Source organism: Pleurodeles waltl, chromosome 6 (assembly GCF_031143425.1).
Source record: "Pleurodeles waltl isolate 20211129_DDA chromosome 6, aPleWal1.hap1.20221129, whole genome shotgun sequence".
In the NCBI taxonomy this organism is placed as follows: domain Eukaryota; kingdom Metazoa; phylum Chordata; class Amphibia; order Caudata; family Salamandridae; genus Pleurodeles; species Pleurodeles waltl.
This window is the reverse complement of record NC_090445.1, coordinates 468,530,077-468,554,758: the sequence shown is the minus strand read 5'-3', so window position 1 is coordinate 468,554,758 and position 24,682 is coordinate 468,530,077. Positions and strand designations below refer to the sequence as shown.

Here is a 24,682-nt window from a genome sequence, read left to right as displayed (position 1 = left end):
ATACATATATTTCTTTCATATATTGCACAATGGTGGGGGTCTTTATAACAATGACTCTCTTCTTCACAATACTGTTGCTTGGTATATTCATTATCCTAATCATTGCAGTTCATGCAACTTATCACAAATTGCAATTATGTTGAATAAAAACTATTATAACTTCACTGCATCTGTGTTATTGCCTTTGTTTGTATGAGACATAATAAATCTGTGAGAAAAGGGTAATTTCCGTTTAACCACGACAACCCTGAGAGATCTTACTTTGAGTCCATGCGTAAGCGACTGCTACAAATCACCTTTTACTATTGTGTTTCTGGTGAGGTACTGCTAGTAAGCCGGTAAGGTTTGGACAACAGTTACAACTAGTTGTAGGAAGAAACGTAGTCACCTACAAACGAAAGTACTGTCATCCTGAGACCAGCAGTCTTGCTCAGAGGAAGAGTCCAAACTATGACACCCGGATCCGTGAGTCCTGGTCACTCTGCACCCGATGTGACCTGACCTGTGGCCAGTGACCAGGTGGCCCAACCAGCTAGAGAGAGTCCCCAGGCAATTGTGAGCAAGTGCCCACCCTAGGTTGACCTCTCCACCCCTCCAAGACAAAGCCTGCAGAGGGAATCCCAAGGACCCCCCTGACCGTGAAAGGTCCGGATGAAGATATCTGACGCCTAAAACACCATTGCACCCGCAGCCCCCAGGCCATGGAGAACCCGACCTCTGGTGTAGCTACATTCAGCAGGCGGCCCCCCTCCCTGTCCAGCCTGTGGTTTACCCAAGTCGACCCCCTGGGCCTCGCCTGCAGTTCTGAGTGACCCCCGGGTCCCCTCTTAGAAAAGCTTTGGAAACCTGATGCCTTGTTTGCACCCTGCACCCGGCCGCCCCAGTGCTGCTGAGGGTGTATGTTTGGTGCCTACATGTGGCCCACACCAGTGCTCCTCTAAACCCCCCAGTTCTGCCCCGCAAATTTGTGGGTACTTACCTGCAGGCATGCCTGATTCTGAGACCCCCAGTCTCCATAGGAGCCCATATTAAATCTGCCTCAACTTTGACCTTTGCACCCGGCCAGCCTTGTGTTGCAATTAAGAAAATACATTTTTGCTATATAAAAACCAGTGGCCTGGAGTTAAGTCATTGAGTGTGTGCTTCTTCTATTGTCTGTGTGTGTACAACAAATACTTTGTACTACCCCCTGATAATCCTAACTGCTCGACCACACTTCCACAAAAGAGAGCATTAGTATTATCTACTTTAGCCTCTGTTAAGCCTCTGGGGACCCCTGGACTCTGTGCACACGCCACCCGCTAAACTCGTACCGCCAGTGCATCCAGAACACCGCCGGCCCTATTACGAGTTCGCCACAGGGCTGGAAGGCAGAAAGAGTGTTTCCACCCGCCAGCCCTGCAATGAACAGGGCCTTAACATTGACGAGCTGGCAGCAATGTGGCAGTGAGGCGGTTGCAGCAGCACCCGTCAAGCTTTCCACTGCTCGCAATTGGGGCAGTGGAAAGCACGACGGGGCTGTCCATGAGGGGCCCTGCTCTGCCCATGCCAAGTGAAGGGCAGTGCAGGGGCCCCCAGCACTCCCTTTCTGCCAGCTGTTGCATGGCGGGGCTACCGCCATACAAGGGCTGGCGGAAATGGGGTGCCGGATCCCAATGAGGGCCCCTGCACTGCCCTGGCGGATTGAGACCGCCGAGACCATCATACTGGTGGCTGGCGGCAACCTGGTGGTGTCAGCGGTCCAACTGTGGCCCTCCACCACGCCCCAATGGTCTCTTGACCGCCAGGGTCATAATGAGGCCCTATATCTCATTTTGGAATAGTATATACAGAGCCAACTTCCTACAAAAGGTCTTTGCAAACTGTTTAAGCTGAGCCACTGTATACTCCTCCAGTTTATCCAACTCAAACACATTTCTAGCAACAGCTGGTGCATCCCCAGATTTGCTTGTGGTAGAGGTTCAATAAAGATGCAAGAGTTCAAAAAAGTCAGAGCAATCCCCTCCCCCCCCAAAAAAAGAAAGCAGAAATAATCCAATAAGAAAAACAAGTAGTATGTGGTCACGTAATAATCTGCACTGAAAACATTAGTGTACACTTAATTACTGTATGACTAGTATAAATACACATTCTGTCCTCACTGCTGATCACCAGTGTTAGAAATGCTGTCTCTGGTTGGCAGTCAGTTTGCACTCAGTCCAAACAGGGACCCTCATTCTAGCCAGGGCAAGGGAGCTACATTCCCCCTGTTCACCCCATTTGTAGTTTGGCACAAGCAATCAGGCTTATCTCAAAGCCAATGTGTAAAGTATTTGTAACCCCCACACACACACTAATACAGTGAAAACACCACAAAATGGACACAACAACATACACAAGCAAAGTTATGAATTTTCAATTTAATAGGACTCTTACTCCATAGAAAACAATAGATATGTTGCTTTTACACCAAGTACTTGGTTTGCTTAAAAAATTAAGCCGCATGGGCGAGCGTGCGTTGGAAAAGTCAGCAATGCGTTGATTCTTTACTCTGGAGTTTTGGGTCCACTACTTATACCGCTTTCAGTCTTTGAAAGTAGGCAAACTTCAAAGGAAAGTCTCTATTGTTCACAAGATCCTGCCTTCCGAGGCCTGGCCCCAGAAGCACACCAGGGGGTTGGAGACTGTATTGTGTGAGGGCAGCACAACTAACTTTTAGCCATGCTGAACAGCAGCCACACCATTGTGCAACATGGCTAAAACATATTGGCAAGACTAATAGCTCTTGCATTGGCAAGACTTATTGGCTTTGCCAGTGCTTATTTAATGTAATAGTTGCTTTTATTGCCCTTCCTTAATGGAGGTGCTTCCTTTTTTTTCTATTGTGAAGTTTCTAGTAAGTTCTCGTGTCAGTGTGATGCACTGCAGGCTTCCTTCTCCTGGAGTCCCACTAATGGAGACTGTTGCGTATAGTGCTTTACCTGGTGGAGATGGAAAACCGTCCCCTTGATGCCTTTAATGCCTTGACAGCTTCTCAGTGAGGAAGATGACGGAGTGCAGAATGTTACTATGAGAGCTTCCGCTGATAAGACACATTGGGGGTCATTCAGACCCCGGCGGGCGGCGGGAGCCGCCCGCCTGGTGGGAACCGCCGAATGACCGCACCGCGGTCTAAAGACCGCGGCGGCCATTCTGTGTTTCCCGCTGGGCTGGCGGGCGACCGCCAGAAGGCCGCCCGCCAGCCCAGCGGGAAACCCCTTCCCACGAGGAAGGGAGCCGGCGGAGTGGGAAGGGTGCGACGGGTGCAGTAGCACCCGTCGCGAATTTCAGTGTCTGCTATGCAGACACTGAAATTCAAAGTGGGGCCCGCTTACGGGGCCCCCTGCAGTGCCCATGCCATTGGCATGGGCACTGCAGGGGCCCCCAGGGGCCCCACGACACCCTTCACCGCCATCCTGTTCCTGGCGGTCGGAACTGGCAGGAACAGGATGGCGGTGAGGGGGTCGGAATCAGCGGAAAACCGTCGGGAGACCGCCGGTTTTCCTGTTCTGACCGCGGCCAAACCGCCGCGGTCAGAATGCCCTGCGGGGCACCGCCAGCCTGTTGGCGGTGCTCCCGCCGACCCCGGCCCCGGCGGTCAATGACCGCCGGGGTCGGAATGACCCCCAATGTAATCATTTCTGTAGACAGAAATGAAGGCAACTAAGTAGAATAAAAGTTGTTAAAACTGATTATTAGGCATTTCATTTTTATTTATGTATTCTCTATTATAAAGGTTTATATAGTGCAGGCCATGCTAAGCACTTCCCATTTTCTTCTTGCGCTTCCTTTGCTTCTAAACCTCCCCACCCCTCCTTCAGTCCTTTTGTTTCTAACCCACCTCCTGGTTCTCACACCCCGCTTTCTGTTGTGTTTCCCACCCTCCTCCCTTGTGTCCCAACCCCTCCCCCTGCGCTGTTCTGCTGGTTCCGCCTGCACAGCACTTGCACTGTGCTTGTGAAATATGTTGTATTTAATTTACATTTTAAAAGGGGCTTGCATCCCGCTATTGCTTGTCATTAGTTCATATGTTTGCCTTTTACTTTTCCTCTGGTTTCAATTGGCTGTAGCATACTGTTTTCTGTGTGCTCCTCGTGTGTTGGTTTTACCAGTCTCTCGAGACACAAAGTACTGTTTTCATTCACTTAGGTGGAATTTCCCAGCATGATTTGTGGGAAGCCAAATACTCCTATCGCAATGCACACTGACCAGTCCTCCGGGGCCGAAGGAGGGATGCACTGTAGTACTTCCTTTGAGCAGCGCACTCACCAGTACCCCTGGGTCCAAAGCAGGGATGCACCCTTACATGGGTATTACTTCTCTGCTTTTCCCCTCCCCTCACTCTATTTCTACCTTTCCATTATTTCTGAGTATGTGCAGGTGCATGTATAGTTGTCTTTCTACACCTTACTTCCTAAAGGTGTAAGTCCAGAATCTTTATGTACTTGAAATAGAGTAAAATAACCCAGTGGAAAATAGATTGCCCATTCCCGCCCCCTGCCCCCAGCAGTGGGGATTTCTTCACGCCAATGCTGAGGGTCTTTTCTTGTAAGTGGCGCGCGGTCACGTCGCGTGAGCTCTGGCTGCTAAATTGCTGCATTAAGCCGGGACTGCAGTAAACACTCTCGATTTTCTCACCCTGTTGCTTATTACACTCATAAACACTTAACTGCCAAATTTCTGAAATGATTACAAATGGGATAGCCTCTTCTTTGACAGTAGAACACATCATTTTTGCACACATGAGAAACATTTGTTTTTTAGCAGCCTCCCAGTAATTGATTGTTTTGTTTCTTGTGATGCCTTAAATGCAAGACACATCTGTGCTGATTATTCTTGTTTTGCTGAAGTGACAGTGATATCTTTTGTGTGGGCATTCAAAGATGTTGCTAGGAATTGTGCAGTTTTATTATGTAGTTGAGGTTTTACTTTAATACTTTTGCAATGTACAATAGAAATCTGAGTTATGACCCACATTTCCGGTTTCAGTATTTATTCCATACTTAACACTTCTTCCACCACTAATGTTTTGTGCACATTTCCTATAGGATGTCATAGGAGCAAGAGCAAGCGAGGCAACCGTTTGTATGTAATTATCTATGTAAGTGTGCTGTATGTATATAGCGTGAATATAGATGCATGATGCAAATCACCGACTCCTTTTACCCCTTCCATTTTCTGTTCCATCCTGAGAATACTCTGACGTCTTCCCCTCTGTTTTTAAATTAAAGCTTGCATCTAAATTAGGGCATCACTTGGCAACCCAAGGAAGAGTAAAGTGCAGTCAGGTTCACAATAAAAATGTTTAGATAAATTTACATGCAGTGTACTTAAAAGGTAGGACATGTACTGGTGTGCTTTACATGTCCTGATAGTGAAATACTGCCAAATTTCTGTTTCACTATTGCAAGGTCTATATATCCTACAGATTACCATGGTGAGTGCCTTTAAATAACTTTTAAGTGCAGTTTCCCATTGGGAGCAGATAGAGATATGGGGTTTTGGGTCACAGAACTCACAATTTAAAAATACATCTTTTGGTAGAGTTGGTTTTTAGATTGTCTTTTTGAAAATGCCACTTTTAGAAAGTGGGCATTTTCTTGCTTAACCATTCTGTGCCTCTGCCTGCCTGTGGAATCGACGTCTGGTTCAGACTGACAGTTGGGTTGTTTGGGAATGCCCTCTAGACAGTGTCACAGAGGGAGCTGAGGTGTGTCCTGTATATCCTGATAAGTCTTCCTGGGCTACGGTGGGAGGTAGGAGCTGACGCTAGCACCGGAAAGGGCTGTGCTTGTCCTATCACAGTGCAGTCTCCAACCCCCTGGAGTGCGTCTGGAGCCAGGACTGGGCAAGACAGTATCCTGTGAACAACAGAGACTTCCCTTTGAGGTTTGCCTACTTCAAAGGCAGAAATTAGTATAAGTAGTGGATCCCAGACTTTTAGAACACTTCTGGATCAAGAGGAACCTCTGCCAAGGAGAAAAGCGGAAGAGCTGGAGGAGGAGTACTGCCCCTTTGCTGTGTGTCCTTTGCTGGGTTGGCCTGCAGTTGCTACTTCTGCCTTAAAGGGGGCAAAGACTGGACTTTGCTGTGTATCCTGCTTGTAAAGTTTCTCCAAGGGCTTGAAGTAGAGTTTGCCTCCTGTTGAAAGTATCAGTGATATCAAAGACTTCAGGTTAATCTGTGTACAGCACTGGGAACTGTGTGTTTGGTGCTGTAACAGAAGAAGAACCACCACAACGCGTCAACGCTGCTGACTGCACTGTGACCTGATGCCACCGCATGGAGCCGTGCTCTGCTTTTCACCACAACCCTGATCTCACTGCTGCTGCCACCGGACCCCCGTCAGCTAGCCGCTGCTTGCACCATGACCGGTGGGTCCTTGCTCACACCACAGCTTTGTTATCCGCAACAACGAAGCTCTACGCTGACACCAAAAACAGCTGCCTGCACTGTGGCCTGAGGACACCACTTGTGAGGTGCACAAAGTACCGTCCCGTCCCGCAACATAGCCCTGATCCACAAACGCCAGCGGCATTGACTCCACCAATGATGAAGCCTCTGCCTGCATCGCAACCTGGAGACACCACACGTCTCACCGCCCCGCTTCACACTGTAGCCCTGGTCTCAGCGACGTTGCACAATGCCGTCACCGTGCCACTGCCGGCACAGTGACCTGTGGGCACTGCATGTTGCATCGTCCTGTTTTGCACAGCTGCCCTGACGGATCAATGCCAGCGCTCCTGACTTCGTCATCAGCCCGGAGTGCGATCTGCAACGGGTGTGACTTCAAGAGCCTGACGACCCCTGCACCAACCTCTGGAACAGACAACTTCCAACGCCAACAACGTTGCACTTTGGATCTCATTGTGAGGATCACAATGCCGTTCATTTCCAAGGAACTGTTTGCGAGTCTTCCTGACACTGTAGCTGGCCTGCAACTTCATGGTCGGCCTGAACTGTTGGATTTGTTGTTCACGACGCAGTGATAGCCCCAGCCAGAGCTATCAACTTCAAGGAACTGTATTTTAAGCAATTCTTGTAAAATTCATACTTTTATTACTGTATGTTGGATTTTTCACGTTTTCGTCTTGTTTTACACAGATAAATATTGGCTATTTTTATAAAATTGGTGTGGTGTCCTTGTGCGGTGTTTTCACTGTATTACTTTGTGTTATGTGCAAATGCTTTACACATTGCTTCTGAGATAAGCCTGACTGCTCGTGCTAAGCTACCCAGGGGGTCAGAAGGGGTTATCTGTGCTGGGTATCTCCCTTACCCTGACTAGAGGGAGAGTCCCTAACTGGACAGGATGTAAACTGACTGTCAACTACACACCCCATTTCTAACACCTGTTGCATGCTGCACTGCAGCACATGCTGCTGTGCACAATGGCTTAAGGTAAAACAAAAGTGCTATGACGGGGTCAGTGCTGGCAGTGTCATGGAGCTTTTATATTTTTTTTATTTAAGCCATGTTGCATGGATGTTTGTGCTCCTTTACAACATGTAAAAAACATTGACAAAACCAATAGATTTTACATTGCCGTAACCTGTTGGCTTTGCCAATGCTTTTTTTATTAGCCATCATTTCACCCTTCTTTCTATGCTGTATTCCATTTCATTAGGTGATCCTTAAGAATTCTCCCCATTTCCTTCCGTAAGTAATCTTAGATTTCTGCCTAAATCACACAGTTTTGATTCATATTTTTCCAGCTCTTCATCTCCAACACAGATAATAGCCCAGATGGTAACAGGGTATAAAGGTATCACTTTGAACAGAAAAAACAGTTGTGTAAACCCAAACACTTCCTTGTAAATTATGTGGCGGTTTGCACAGGTATGACTATTACATTCATCCCATCGTATAAAGGTATCACTTTGAAAAGAAAAATCATTTGTGTAAACCCAAACACCTCCCTGTAAATTATGCAGTGGTTTGCACATGAATGACTTTTGCATTCATCCCATCATATCATACCAAGAAGTGAAAAGACCTTTGTTTGAGAGTCCTGTTGCTCATTCTGCCAGGATTAACCCCTTGGCAGCCAAGGACGTAACAGTTACTTCCTTGGCTGCAGCGCTGAAGAGCCAAGGACGTAACCGTTAGGTCCTTGGACTGGCTTACTGTCCCCTCATGTGCCTCGCCTCGGGCCCCCCACTGCAGGGATGGAAGGGGAATCACTTCCCCTTCCACAGCCCACCCCCCCCAAGTGGCATCTGATGACGTCAGCGCGCTTTTGCATTTCTCCACCCATCATGTGGAGGGGCCCGAGAAAGGCATCAAAGGAAAGGAAGGGCATTTTCTTTCCTTTGGTGTCTTTCTCATCATTTCTGATGCCCGATCGCGATGTGATCAGGCAGCAGAAATGCCCACTAGACACCAGGGATTTTTTTGTTCTTTAGGTAGTTGACATGAGGTGAGCGACCCTTAGGGCATGGACCGCTTCCATGGGGCCAAATTATTTTTAGGCCATTTCTGCCTAACCCCCCAAGGGGGCAGATCGACCTAATATAATTAGGCCGATCTGCCCCCGGGGGAGCAGAAACCCCCTAGACAACAGGGATAATTTTTTTATTTTTTTATATGTGAGGAGCGACCCCTTAAGCAAGGGTTGCTCCACTGGGGGGCACATTTATTTTAGGCCATTTCTGCCCCCCTTGGAGGCAGATCGGCCTATTTTTATTAGGCCGAAACCACTAGGCACCAAGGATTGATTTTTTTTTATGCGCCAATTTCACGCAAGGGGAGCGACCCCTTAGGCCCTGGGATTTATTTTAGGTCACTTATGCTCCTCTTGGGGTCTATTTCTATTAGGCCTATCTGCCCCCGGGGGGGCAGAAACCACTTAGACACCAGGGATTGGTGTGTGTGTATGTGTGTCTTTTGTTTGAGGGGGCAGCCCCTTGAGCAAGGGTCGCACTCCATGGGGGCACATTACTGTTGGCCATATCTGCACCCTTGGGGGCAGATCGGCCTATTTTTTAGAGGCCCATCTGCCCCCAAGAGGGACAGAAAGCCCACCAGAGACCAGGGAAGGTTTTTTCCAAAATAAGAGGGTGGAGGTATGGCCATATCCCAACCCCAAATAAATGGGGCTAAAGTTGCTCTGCCCACTTGTGGGCAGATGGGACAATTACACCTGATCCACACCCAGGGGGGTGGGGGGGGGGTGCAGAAAGTCTACTAGATGCCAGGGAATTGAAAAAAAAAAATAGTGGGGTGGTGTCTACCAACCAGTATGGGCCTGGTTATGCCCCCACCTGAAATGAAGGGTTAACAGTCTTTCAGCTCGCCCCGCGTACACTAAAACATCTTATCACACGGCAAGCAAGAGGACATTTGATTATTTTGGGTTTTGGTTTTACATTTGGGCCATGAGAGCTTGGCTAACTCTCAAAATCATCCCACTTGGAATGATGAGGGCTGCACTTTTTGGACTTTGGGTGCTGCCATGTGGAAAAATCCACAAGACCTAGACATATCTGAAAACTAAACATCTGGTTGAGTCCAGGGTGGTGTGCTTCATATGCACCCCCCACTATTTTCTTCCCCACAATACCCTGCAAACCTCCAACTTTGCTGGAAATCACACATTTTTGTGATGGAACCTTCTGTAATCTGCAGGAATCCACAAAAATTCCTATCACCCAGCATTGTTTCATCTATACCGATAAGAATTCTGCTGCACTTGTCAGCCTAAAAATGTTTTTTTTCAAACTTCCCTTTTGTACCCGCTTTGGTTCCCCCTCAATTTCAACATGTTTTTGGCTCTTGTCTGTCACAGGCACTTGGCCCACCTACACAAGTGAGGTATCATTTTTACTGGGAGACTAAGGGGAAAGTTGGGTGGTTGGAAATCTGTCCTGGTGCGGTGATACCACACAGAAATGTGGGAAAACATTGTTTTTTTTTTAGCTAAATTTAAGGATTGCTGAGGATTCTGGGTAAGAAAGCATTAGGGGATCCACGCAAGTCACACCTTCCTGGACGCCCTCAGGTGTCTAGTTTTCAGAAATGTCTGGGTTTGGTAGGTTTCCCTAGATGGCTGCTGAGCCCACGACCAATCCCCCACAAAAACAGGTTGTTTTGTATTTGATAATTTTGATGTGTCCAGATAGTGTTTTGGGGCATTTCCTTTCACACAAGTGAGGTACCATTTTTATCAGGAGACTTGGGGGAATGCGGGATGGAAGGAAATTTGTGGCTCCTCTCAGATTCGAGAACTTTCTGTCACTGAAATGTGAGGAAAATGTGTTTGTTTGGCCAAATTGTGAGGTTTGCAAAGGATTCTGTGTAAGAGAACCTGGTGAGAGCACCACAAGTCACCCCATCCTGGATTACCCTAGGTATCAAGTTTTAAAAAATGCACAGGTTTGGTAGGCTTCTCTAGGAGCCGGCTGAGCTAGAGGCCAAAACCCACAGCTTGGCACTTTGCAAAAAACAGCTCTGTTTTCTTTAAGAAAATGTGACATGTCCACATAGTGTTTCGGGGCATTTCCTTTCCGGGGCACTAGGCCTACCCACACAAGTGAGGTAGCATTTTTATCTGGAGACTTGGGGGAATGCTGGGTGGAAGAATATGTGTGGCTCCTCTCAGATTCCAAATCTTTCTCTCTCCGAAATGTGAGTAAAAAGTGTTTTTTTGGCCAAATGAGGTTTGCAAAGGATTCTGGGTAACAGAACCTGGTCAGAGCCCCACAAGCACCCCATCTTGGATTCCCCTAGGTGTCTAGTTTTAAAAAATGCACAGGTTTGGTAGGTTTCCTTAGGTGCCGGCTGAGCTAGAAGCCAAAAGCCACAGCTAGGCACTTTGCAAAAAACATGTCAGATTTCAAAGTAAAAATGTGATGTGTCCATGTTGCGTTTCCTGTCGAAAGCATTAGGCTTCCCCACACAAGTGAGGTACCATTGTTATCAGGAGACTTGGGGGAACACAGAATAGCAAAACAAGTGTTACTGCCCCTTGTCTTTCTCTACATTTTTCCTTCCAAATGTAAGACAGTGTGTAAAAAAGATGTCTATTTTAGAAATGTCCTGTAATTCACATGCTAGTATGGGCACCCTGGAATTCAGAGATGTGCAAATAACCACTGCTTCTCAACACCTTATCTTGTGCCCATTTTGGAAATACAAAGGTACCAGAAGAGTCCAGCCAACGTAACGGTATATTGCTTTAAAGAATTTGACACTGCAAGAAAAAGTTAGAGTAGAACATGGAGAAAAATGACAGTTTTTTTACCTCAATTTCAGTATTTTTGTATTAAGCTGTTATTTTCTGTAGGAAACCCTTGTAGGAGGATCTACAGAAATTACCCCTTGCTGAATTCATAATTTTCTCTACTTTTCAGAAATGTTTAGCTTTCCGGGATCCAGCATTGGTTTCACACCCATTTCTGTCACTATCTGGAAGGAGGCTGAAAGCACAAAAAATATTAAAAATGGGTTATGTCCCAGTAAAATTCCAAACTGTGTTGAAAAATTGGGGTTTCTTATTCAAGTCTGCCTGTTCCTGAAAGCTGGGATAACGGTGATGTTAACACTGCAAACCCTTTGCTGATGCCATTTGCAGTGAAGAAAACCACAAGCCTTCTTCTGCAGCCCTTCTTTCCAATTTGTTTGGAAAAAAATTAAATTTTTGCTGTATTTTGGCTAATTCCTTGGTCTCTGTTAGACCTGACAGCCTTAGGATGGTCTCCCCTAACTTTTTGCCTGCCTGCCTCCCTCCACTTTTTAGATACTGTTTCTGCTGGTTTTAAGACTCTGCGCACTTTACCACTGCTAACCAGTGCTAAAGTGCATATGCTCTCTCCCTTTAAAGATTGTAACATTGGATCTTACCCAATTGGACTATTTAATTTACTTATAAGTCCCTAGTAGAGTGTATCATATGGGCCCAGGGCCTGTAGATTAAATGCTACTAGTGGGCCTGCAGCACAGATTATGCCACCTACTTAAGTAGCCCCTTAAACTTGTCTCAGGCCTGCCACTGCAGGGCCTGTGTGTGCAGTTTAACTGCCAATTCGACTTGACATTTAAAAGTACTTGCTAAGCCTAGAACTCCCCTTTTTCTACACAAAAGACACCCCTAAGGTATGCTCTAGGTAACCCATAGGGCAGGGTGCTGTGTAGGCAAAAGTCAGGACATGTACCTATGTAGTTTACATGTCCTGGTAGTGTAAAACTCCTAAATTCGTTTTTACACTGCTGTGAGGCCTGCTCCCTTCATAGGCTAACATTGGGGCTGCCCTCATACATTGTTTGAGTGGTAGCTGCTGATCTGAAAGGAGTAGGAAGGTCATATTTAGTAAGGCCTAAATGGTGATATAAGATCCTGCTGACTGGTGAAGTTGGATTTAATATTACTATTTTAGAAATGCCACTTTTAGAAAGTGAGCATTTCTCTGCACTTAAATCTTTCTGTGCCTTACAATCCACGTCTGGCTGGGTTTAGTCGACAGCTCCTTGTGCATTCACTCAGACACACCCCAAACACAGGATACTCAGCCTCACTTGCATACATCTGCATTTTGAATGGGTCTTCCTGGGCTGGGAGGGTGGAGGGCCTGCCCTCACACAAAGGACTGCCACAACCCCTCCTGGGACCTTGGCAGACAGGATTGAACTGAAAGGGGACCTGGTGCACTTCTAAGCCACTCTTTGAAGTCTCCCCACTTCAAAGGCACATTTGGGTATATAAACAGGGCCACTTCCCCTACCAACTCAGACACTCCTGGAGAAGAAACTTGAACCAGAACCTGCATCCTGCCAAAAAGAACTGCCTGTCTGCCCAGAGGACTCACCTGTCTGCTTTCTGTGAAGGACAGCTGCCTTGCTGTTGCCCTGCTGCCTTGCTGCTCTCTGGCTGTGGTGAAGAAGTGCTCTCCAAGGACTTGGATAGAGCTTGCCCCCTGTTCTCTGAAGTCTCAGGACCAAAAAGACTGCATCTCTACAAGAAGGACTACTTGTGTGGCGCAATTCGACGCACAGCCTGCCAGAAACGACGCACAGCCTGCACTGCAGTGAAAATTTCACTGCACGCCGAACTGGAACGACGCAGCCTGACTTTGCAATGAGAAGATTGACGTAGCGGCAGCGTAGCGACCGGAAATTCGACGCACGGCCCAATGGATCGACGCACAGCCGAGCCGGAACAATGCTATCTGACTTCCAGAGAGGAATCGATGCATCTCCTGCCGTGCGGTAGAAAATTCGATGCAACGCCCACTGTATTGACCCAGCACCTCTGACTTCATCCTGCCAGTGCAGGAAATCCACGCATCGTCCCCGGGGCGTCGAAAAACCCTGCAACCCGAAGAGGATCCATGACCGAGCAATGGAAATCGACGCACAGCCGTCCCTGTGTGAAAACGAAATGACGCCTCACCGCGTGCGGCCCGAGAAATTGATGCACACCCCTTTGTTTCCACGCCTCTCCTCCTCTGCGGTTCTTTGCAGAGATTTTTCACGCAAACCAGATACTTTGTGCTTGAAAGAGACTTTGTTTGCTTTTAAAAGACTTAAGACTCACTTTTCAGTGATATCTCAACATTTACTTATTGCATTTTAATCGTTTGACCTGCATCTTATCAGATAAATATTATATATTTTTCTAAAAACTGTGTGGTGTATTTTTGTGGTGCTATATGGTGTTATTGTATGATTTATTGCAAAAATACTTCTACACATTGCCTTCTAAGTTAAGCCTGACTGCTCAGTGCCAAACTATCAGAGGGCGGGCACAGGATAATTTGTATTGTGTGTGACTACCCTGACTAGAGTGAGGGTCCTTGCTTGGACAGGGGGTAACCTGACTGCCAACCAAAGACCCCATTTCTAACAGTCTCCTTCCGGGGAACCCACAAAGTCTCGGTATCTCTAGAATCCCTAGGATGTTGTAAACAAAGGACGCAAATTTGCCGTGGATAGCTTATGTGGACAAAATGTAATGAGGGTCTAAGCATGAACTGCCCCAAACAGCCAAAAAAAGGCTTGGCACCTGAGGGGAAAAGGCCAGGCAGCGAAGGGGTTAAAGCAGCCATGTCAGCTCTTATGAGCAATGTTTCAGTCTTAAACTTTTGAGCGGTGACGCTTGGCATGTGCTAAGCTCTTCTGTAGGTCCTAACTCCAAAAGGACATGCTAGCGTGTCAAGCTGCCTTCCATGACATCTAAGGTTTGTTTTCCACGTAATGCTTTTATGTTCTGGAGGCGATGGGGACGCATATGTTTGTGTGTGTTGTTTTCATGGCAAATAAAAGTTACTTACAAGTATTCTTAACTATCCATCATGGATATTCTTTCTTAAATTATAAATATCCCACCCGCCTTTTGTGGACTACAAAAATAGGAATGTTGTTACTGTACTCTTTCACAAAAAGGAATTGCCTGAATTTAGAAGATGATGGAACAGTACAGCATCAGGAATTCTTAAATGGGCAGTGTTAGTTTTACTCTCTATTTTACGTTCAAGATGAAGGCTCTTTTTTAGGATTGCTTTCTTTATATAAAAAAAAATGTAACCTGTGTTTTACTTAAATTTGCTTTACGTTGGCGTTTTTGCTGCTTTTCTTTTTCTTTATAAATAAAAACAAATCAAACATTTTTTCTCTCGTTTGCATGTTTTCTTTAAGTTAATACATTTTTCAAATTGATATAGTTTAATTAGAGTTCCATGGATACCACCTATGCCAAAGTGAATATATTGTTCGTGGAATCAGGTCTTTCAGTGTTTGTGGGACCACATAAAAAAACAAAAAGTTGAACTCCAGTACATTGTTTCTGTTCTAGATTTAGGGTTCAAGAAAAGGCATTCCTCCAAATTAGTTGTCTGAGATTTGAGGTTGCTGGCTTTGGTTTGTGGTAGGATGCTCAAAAGTTTCCGTATTTTTAAAGTAATTCTTTACAACCTTTGTTGAGTTCTCTACTTGTAGATAGTTAGATTATTTGAACAAAAAATATTTTATTTTTTATTTTGGAGCAATAGGTTAATCTTCAAAAACAAGTCTTGCATGTACCCCGTTTTGTCAGAACAGGAATGGGAGGCTGGCTGAAAATTCTTTCTGCATTTCTCTTCATGGCAGCACTCTCCACAATTGTTCTGCTCTTTTTTCCCAGTAAGCTTACAATTGTGGTATAGGTGATGCAGCTGTTTTGAGATTAATCCAGAGCAAGTTGTCTTTTCTCTGTCATGAGTCCACACATTCGTTCATTTAGAGTTTTAAAAATATAGAATAATATCAATTTATGACAAGCTCTGTGACAGCCGTAGGGCTAAGGAGTTGACATCACAGAAAACGAAATAAAAGAATAGGAAAGTAGTAAAAAGAAATGTCTTAATGTGTCTGCGAAAGGAAAAACTATTCTAGCCAGGAAGAAGGACTAACCTCCAATCCGAGCCGTACAAAATATTGGGAACATGGGAAAGCAATATGCCAGAGCAGCCACATAAAGATTCGTTTTTGAATGAAGGTAGACAGAATGTTGGGCGTACATAATGCTCTAAGGTAAGAAGAGGGACTTAAGTACACCACTTTACAGCTGGGAGCGACTAAAGCTCCGTAAGGCCATTAGAACTGTGAGCCTGACAAAGAAGCTTAAGCAGACTTGTAGCTCTGGCATTCTGAACCAGCTGCCAGTGGTGTGTCAGGGTTGTGTAAGGTGGACAAAAGTCAGCAAAGAGACTACAAGTGAATCACTGTTTCACAAGAGTGATCAGGGAAATTAAGAGTTATTTTCCTGATCATTCTTATGTTTATATGGAACAAACTTCTTCATCTGAGTGGAAAGTGATTGTTGTGGGTCGAAATAGACTCCTAAGTTTTTAACAGAGTGAGAATGTCTATGCAGTGGACTAACTGATGGCTGCTATTCTAAGGTCCACAGCTCAGAGGAGCTATACCATCAATATACAAAGTAGGAGAGGCACACCAGAGCATGTAACAATTCCTCTTGTTTATTTCATACTACTAAAACCTTAACAGTCCAGGGTTCAAAAGTAGGTTCAAATGTATAAGCTGATACACTTGTATCATCCAAACACACAAAGACAGTTTGTTCAGTACAAGATAACCTTTATTTCATTCCTTACTGAAGTGTAATACATCCTCCCAGGTCGTCAAAAGTAACTTCTTGTGTATAGACTGTAAAATATTGAATTTTTTTTTACTTGTTTTTATGCATAAACAGAGTCCATAAATAGTAACGCAGTTGTGGCAGGATGTTGTCATGGCATGGTGCTAAAAGACGAACTGCCAATAATTATGATAATGATTCCAGTTTTGTCCTTATTTAAAGTTAGGTTATTCCAATTCATCCACTTGGCCATTTGTAGGAGACAAGAATGAAAAGAAGCCTTATCCCCAAGTGTAAGATGATTTAAAGTATCATCAGCATAAGCTGCAACATCAGTCCATACAAAGTAGCCTAGGCAAAGTAACCACATAGGCAATAAAACCTGTAGAACTTAAAGACGCCTCCTTGGCAAAACTGCAGGCATGTTGATGGATATTAGAATGATAACGAGGAAGGTGTACAACCTGGTGAAGGCCGTTGGGAAACAATTTCAACCATCTAAAAGCACTGTCCTGAATACCACAGACCTGTAAATGTTGATAAGAATGGAGTTATTGACAGTATTGGATGCTAGCAGTTGGTCGAGGAAGGCCACGTTGGAAACATCGCCCTGGTCCACCATCATCCTAAGATCATTGGAGATAATAGTAGTGTAGATTCAGTGTTATGAAAAGGTCTAAAAAGTAACAGAATAGGAACAAACAGGTCATTTCTTCCAAGAAGGAGGATAATTGAAGATTGACATGTATGTCTAGAAATGTAGCAGGAAGAAGTAGAAGAAAGATGGACCAGAAGTTAGCAAACCTGCTGGGTTAACAAATGGCTTATTTTTCTTGAAAGAATCTCTTTATTAGCAGGAGGTTTCTCAGATAGAAGAATCACCGTAGCCTGCTTCAAAGAACTGGACACTCAGGCTGTAACTAGAGAAGAATTGCTAATACCAGTGAAAGTGAACACAGTTTGTTTACCTGCATGATGCAAAATGTGCAGAGGGCAGAGATCCAAACAAATTGAGCAATTTGATGGTAATATTAGGCACTAAGGGAAAACGGAGTGAAGGAAATTACATCAGAATAAGTAGTACTTTTGTTAAGACTTACTGAAGAAGTGTCATAGGAAAAAATACAGAAAGTCCATCAATGATCTCAGTAGGTATGGGTGAGGTGAGGAACATATACTTCATAGTGTTTAGAACACAAAAATATCTGAAAGTCTTTTACAGCCTTTCTTGAACATCGATTGGTGACAGAGGTTGTATTTTTCAACAGTGTCTATCCAGACATATTGGTATTAAAGCCAACCATTTTGCTGTCATCCCCATTCAGATGTGCACCATAACACTACGCGGTTGTTGGTGAAACTGTCATGCAGAAAACAACAGCTATACATAGTCAGTGATGTTGAAATTGCCCTTGTCACCAAGCTCAGATAAGATTGAGCATAGCTGTTGTAGATACATATTAAGTAAAAACAGGGATGTCGAAGATCACAGAGAGCATGTCACAGGACACTAGAGTGAAAGTTGCTAGATGCTAGCCACAGTGGACTTGGTTTGTTCCACTATCTGCACCCCCTGAAAATGATACTTAAATTACACAGTTGTCTTGTTTTAAACACCTGCCACCTTGTCTGCTCGGTACAGGTAGATGTCATAGTAAGTGTTTTCAAGTGCAACAGAAAGATCCATTCACACCATAACTGTTTATCATTTATCAGCTGATCAAAATAACAATTCCCTTTGATCCAAAAGGTCTGTATTGGTTCTTGTGCAGGACAAATGCCAGAGTTGTCTTGGAGCAGGCAATGTACCTTTAGGTAGTCAGAGACTTTATGAGTTATTTTTGTGTGATTTTTGTGAGTAAAGGTGCACCTGCGATTTTGGGATAGTTGACTGTATTTATGTTTTTTATAAGAGAAATATGAGCTTGCCTAAAAATTTGTAATTGCAAATATTCAACAGGAAGCACTTTGTGATACCAAATTATAGGGTATAAGAGATGGCGATTTTTCTTTTACAGTAGGGGAAGAGCAGTGGTGATAAGATGAGTTTATTAGTTAATAAAACCATAACCGTAAAACAAAGAAAACAAACATACATCAAACCCACATCAAACCCATTGGCATAAACCTTCAATCAAAATTGAAAAACATAAATACAACGCACCTGTTCCTTAAGGAGCCATAACTGTAGTCCCATAAAGTGCAAAGAGCTCAGCAGCATTGTCCTCCAGGAGGGCCTGCTCCCAACCCACCTAATAAAGCAACACAAAATTGGGGAACCCCCTAATGTATGAAATAATGATAGGACTTCTAGAACTTGAGCATGAAATCTCAAACCTTTTTAGTAACGATAATAGTGATAATGATTTGTTTCCACTTAGAAGAGGAGGATGGACGTAAAAAGAGGCTTGAATTGAGCATCTAACTGACCTACTCGTCAGTGGGAATCCTTATACTGTTTCCTCTGAAGGCTACCTTGTTTAAAACAAATCTTAGTTCATACTTCCAACAACATTTTCTAACTGTGACTAAGGAATAGAGATTAGAGTAAACTTTGATTTTATCAAGTTTGTACCTGTCTTCTACCTTTTCCAAGAAGCCAAGCCTAGTTTTGTTTTGATGCCCCCAAATTATGTAGTAAACCAATCTATAATAGAGATGTTTTCTTGTTTACTAAAGATAATTTAAGTTGGGCGACTACATAGATGAAAGTACGTAACAAGTTATTACAACGTGTGGTGAGTTAATCAATAGAAGATGCCTGAATATCACATATCTACGGATCCAAAGTTGGGTCAGTCTTTCTGGGGGAGAGATCTGTAAAATTGCATCTGACAGTTTTTCTTTTTAACTTTATCTGGTTATCAGGTGATTAGGAAATATTCTATCCAAAAACGACAAAATATTGTTCTTTTGTATTCATTCAATTATACTGATCATTTATGGAGCCATGTAAGTGGAGAGAAAATCCTTCAACCACAAAGAATGAACAGGACAAAGTGCCTTGGAATAGCCTGTATTATGGACAAAAGGTTATACATACCCTGCAATTAAAGTTTTCAATAGTTTCTCTAAGTGACGATGCAGTGCAGGTGGTAGGTGAGATAATCAATGCTCGGAAAATATATATGTATATACACACTGGTCATATTGACAGTGATTTTTCAAGAGAAATTGAGCTGTCAACATTTCGACCCACACCATAAATCAAGATGGGTCACCCTCAGTACAACAAATAGGTATAGCCCATAAATCAAATGAATTGTAAACAATCAATTATGAAATGTATGTATATACAAGGTGGCAAATGGCTTGCCAATATTCTTTATGACAAAATGCCAACCATTTTAATACTCCAAGAACTCCTATGTAAGTTAGCAGTTTGTATAATCTTGAATAGCTGAAAAGCAAAAACAAATGTGTAGCAACAAAACTGGTATGTCATTCAACAATGAAAAAACAGCGGGTGCAATATTATTTGTTTTGCCTGCTAAAGGAAATTTACTTTTAACAGGAATTCAATCCAAAATCTGATAGGAAAAGAAGACTATAACTTCCTCAAAAAATAAAATAATCTCGGTCAAGGTTCTGAAAAGAGATTAGACTGAGAGTCCCAATACTAGGCAAGGCTGAAGTCAATCAATGGATATCATACTGTGTCCTTTCAGTGGTCAGTAAATGTGACCCATTTGATACCTTTCCTAAAGGTAAACAGAAAGGCTTCATTTTCAACAGCTTAATATTTACACACATCAAAAAACTAATGACATAGAAAATTAGCAAACATATGAATTGTGTTACTGCATCTCTGATTATGTTGTACCATCAAGTGGTGAGAAAACACTTGACCACAACACCTCAATGTACTCCACAATGCAGACAGATGAGGTGCTGTTACTCACAGCCATGTTCAAATGCTCGGGAAAAGAATTCATTGTGCTAAATGCAGTGGCGTCTCAAAAAGGAGAGGCTGTCTAAACTGAAAGTGACACAACAAAAAATATTTAGAGATCAAAAATGAGGTAGACACAAATAAAAAGATGAACCTAAAAACATTGAATCTTGCCTCCTTGAACTACAAATAAACTGGAAAAAAGACTTGATAATGTGACAAATAATAGAATGTCTAGCATATATCAAAACAACACACAAAAAAGAAGAGGCTCACATTGCTTGCCAGGGATATCCACTCAGGATTGTCTAAAGGAATTACATTATTTCCTTTAATGCAACAAGTGCTCCTATCTATTGACATATAAGTGTTTACATAACTGTATCATTGATGTTCTGGTTCTTTTGTTGTCTGCTACATTTGGTTTGTGGTACTAACGCACTCTTGTTTCCATGTAGCCACAAATAAAATATATATCACTGAAGAAGAGGTCCAGCCGAAGAGCAACGAACAAGAGCTATGTTCAAAGTCAAAGCTTTGTGAAAAATATCTATTTACGGAAACTATGGTTATGCTACCAGAGTGGACTACAAAAAGTAGTGAGAAACTGCTTAATTTACTATTACACTTGTATGGGAAACTCCAGAATATTGACCAAGAATGAGAAATGTGCCAAACCAAAGAAAAATAAGGAATCAAAAGTAGGCTGTGATAAAGGCATTGAGAACCTTCACACAGATTGTCTAGCAATGCAAATTGAGATAACTCATCTACCATGTCTGCATATTGAGTATACTGGTGTTGAAACCCCTTTCAAAGTGCAACAAGTCACATAGGGGCTACTGGGCCCAACTGTAGCGGTTGAGGCCTTTTACTCCTGATGTCCCAGGGCCTGACCTACTGTGGTTGGCACTTGACTGGGTCAAATTCCCCTTCTGTGCATGACTTTCAATAGTAACTCTGGTCAAGCAGTCAAGGTTCCTTCATGGGGATTGAGATACAGCTCAGTGAACCTCATCCTTAAATCAAAGTACAAACAGTATGAATCATAATTAATTGTACAGCCAACTACTTGCATTTGTAAGAAAAAAGTGCTATTTTATTTCTAACTACAGATGCAAATAAATGCAACATTCAAATGCAGTAACACAGTTCCCTAGTAGTTATCAGATGAGTCGCTGTCGCACCCTCCTTCATGTAACGTATCAGTGTTATTCCCCATTCAGTGGTGGCGCATTAAATGAATGCAAATTATTAGGCCACACACAAGAGTTCTTCCTTAGTCAAAAGTATCTGTGGTACCACAGCACCGTTTGCAGCGAGTTCTCCCAGGATCTGACTGGCCCAGTTCTCGTCTTACGCACTCTTGCAGCGCAGAAGAGTTCATCTATGCAGCGGGTGCCTTCGAATGTGCACTTGTGAGTTCTGCTCTGTTGAGAGGTCTGTCTCCAGAGCGGTGAAGCAGAAGGTCTCTGAGATGCCCGAGTAGCTCCCTGCTCGTGAAGAAGCGGTAAGTTGACTTTGTTCAGTGGGGGTGGGGAATCCATTATTTAGCTCCCGACTGGAGCATGTGAGGATGTGATGTCTTCCACAGCATCCCCAGCAGTCCTCTACATGCGAGTCAGGGGCAGTTCCTCGTCCACAGCATTTCCAGTAGTCCTCTACAGTGAGTTGGGGCAGTTCCCTAGCAGTGTGTGTCCAAATTAAGATTCGTACCCTGTAACTCTTTCCGGTGATGCCTTGCTTCTTTTGCAACGTTGACACTGGCAGGCCCTTCTGGCATATGGGGTGGCTACTGTAAATGATGATGTGGGAGCAGGATTTTCCAGCCTCAGGGCCCCGACCCAGACATTCACATGTCTTGGCATAGTGGGTCACTGCAGAGGCCCTGTCTTTGTGATCTATCACTGAATCAAAGAGCAGTCTTTTGAACTGTAAAGGCAGTCTCATCCTTATCCTCCAGTGTGTCCCCACCCACCTCACAGGAATGCAGCAATACGCAGATCTGTCTTGGGGATTCATCTCATCGTGTTTTTGAACCCAGAGTCCTCCATACAATGTATCATTGCTGGCACACTCACTCATTGTACCTTCACAGCACACTTTGGGTCCAGCACTGTTACCTCTATGCATTGTACCCTTATACGTGCACATGAAATCAGTACACTCGCTCAGTCTGCATGCACTGTTCAGCACTGAAGCTTTTCTATATTGAACCAGGGCGTGGTCTTCATAAACGCACACAGTGCCAGAGCACACACTCACTCTGTGTGTGCGCTGCAGAACACTTCACCCTTCACTTCACACAAGCACAGATACAACCAGCACATGCTGTCCCTGCCCAAGCACTGCACAGGACTGCATCTCACATAAAGTATTACTCTCAGGCATGCATACACCCAGTACATGTACTAATCACACATGTACAGCACAGCAGTGCCCCATCCTTGTACTGTTCCCTTCCCAGGCACACATACCACTAACGTAGAGTTGCTATTCCTGCGCTGCGCAGTACTCCAGAACTTCCCTAATGTATGCCAACAGTGAGTTAAGCACACAGCAGTGGAACTTTTAAAAAGGCGAGTGAGCCTGTAGACCTCAGCCCATTGACACAGGGTGAAAAGTACCTGTTCATTACTGCTGATCACTACATGATATGCTGTCACCATCACACCAGTGCTGCTTAATCAAAAATATGTTACATGTGATTCCTGTGATAAATTACAGGAATATACATGGCGTTAAATGTTGCATAATGTTATCTGTCCCCAGTCATCAGCCTCATTGAGTCTATGTTCAGTTGGTATAATTCATGCAGTCCATTTGCACTTTTGTAGGGTGAGGGAAGCTGTAAAGATGCAGCCGCGAGGGGACAAGATTAGTAGTTCGATAATCTTCCATCATGGTCTTCAGTGGCGTGGGCAGCATCCTTGTAGTGTTGAACAATTGGTGTTCCACTTTTTAATTACACATCGATGCTGGAAGAACCTGTTTTTCACTTTATGTGTTGTTAGACCCACAACTATCTTACGGCAGAGACACCAAATAGCATATATGATTTCACCGGAATTATAATTCGTGAACTCTTTGAAGTATGTTTTACTTCATTATGTTCACAGATTTTAGTTTCAAGGCAGCATTGGAAATTCATCTTTTTTAGAACAGTTCTAAGACTCACGTGGATCAAGCATTTCTGCAAAGGTAGTGCAATTTTGGGTCATTTTTGTTCGTGATTTCTTAATTACTTCAATCGTCTTCTACTTCTGCTGCCCATTACTATATAAATGAAGGTATGAGCTATTATTTGTGTGTGGATAATAATGAAGATTCCTTGAAGCCAAAGGAAACCTTACTTACTTTTAATTTTAACTTTCCCTCATCGACATCTTTGTTAAACTTGTAAACAATCCGCCATCATTTCTCAATGTGTGATAAAATAGCTACGGATATTTTGTCTCTCTTGTCCTTAAATTGAACTGACTCTAATTCCACTGCCTGTTAGAATTATTTCTATGTTGCATGCTGCTTTAAAGTGACTGTGTAAAGTTCCTCTCGGAGAGTACTTCCAACCCGACTCTCTACCCTGCATTTTTTCTGAGCGGGATAAAACATTTTTAAACTAGGTGATTTCCTATTTTTTTATTTCTAATTTACAGATTAAAATGCGAAGATGTTATAAACCTATTTACCCTTTTACACTTTTTAAAAAATGTTTCATAGATTTTCTGTGTTCATTAATTTAATTCCTCTTTGCAGGTGTTAAGTGTTTTTTATGTCGTCCTGGGTCTCTGTAAGGCATGTATACTTCTTATGTGAGTTATCAGACAAATGTAATTATGAATTGAATCGTATAGAACATTCAAAGCATGTTTTAACAGTGTAAATCGATGGATTGTTCTTCTTGGGTGCAACTTTAATTAAAAACATAACCGTCATTAGATATTTGTACTGTTCATTCTTCTTAGTGACGCAAAGCAATTCTCCATGTAACTAACTGGCAGAGCAACTTTCCCTTACACAGACAGACTGATCTCTCTTGGTGTTCAGAGTATCAGGTGTTGTCTAGCACCATTTGAAATCGGTTATGATGTAGGGTTAAAGCAACTGAAATGAACATCACCTCAGTTATCAGCTCGCATCATGGTTACCATCATTATTGACTACTATGGAAGCTGATAAATTTTGCAGCACTTTGAACAAATAATGTATTATAGAGATGGTAATTAGTCTCCTTAGGCTACGTTATGCTTCAAGTTTTATCGTACCTTTTTTTAAAATTAAGTATCATTATGAAAGTTAAAAAAATGAGCACATGATATTTAAATAGTACGTGGCTGAATTATTTTATACAGTTGATAATCTCAGTGACTTTATTGTGATATTAATTTTATAATAATTCTAAACCGGCCAAATAAATCTTAAACCCTGTTTGATGTCACTGCCTACCCAATTACGAAAAGTTTGAATACATTGTTAGGGAATATCATTTAACTGTTTTAGCATGCACACACTGATCCAGTGTGGGGAAAAACATGAGCATTAAGTGAAACAATTTGTGGTTAATCATTTAATGTTTGTGACTGATGGTTATTTTCGTAGAATTTTTACATTTTTGTTCTTTTCTGTAAGAGAAATGCATCCTTCATCTTTTAGAATTAACTTTTGTAACATGCAACTTTTAAATGCAATCATAGGTCTTT

At 43.3% G+C, this 24,682-nt stretch overlaps 1 long non-coding RNA gene across 5 annotated transcripts in view; it reads left to right on the top strand.

Annotated features, from left to right (window-relative positions):
• The window catches only part of LOC138299907 (uncharacterized), a 770,123-nt gene that overhangs the window by 536,229 nt on the left and 209,212 nt on the right, over positions 1-24,682 (top strand). The window lies entirely within an intron of this gene.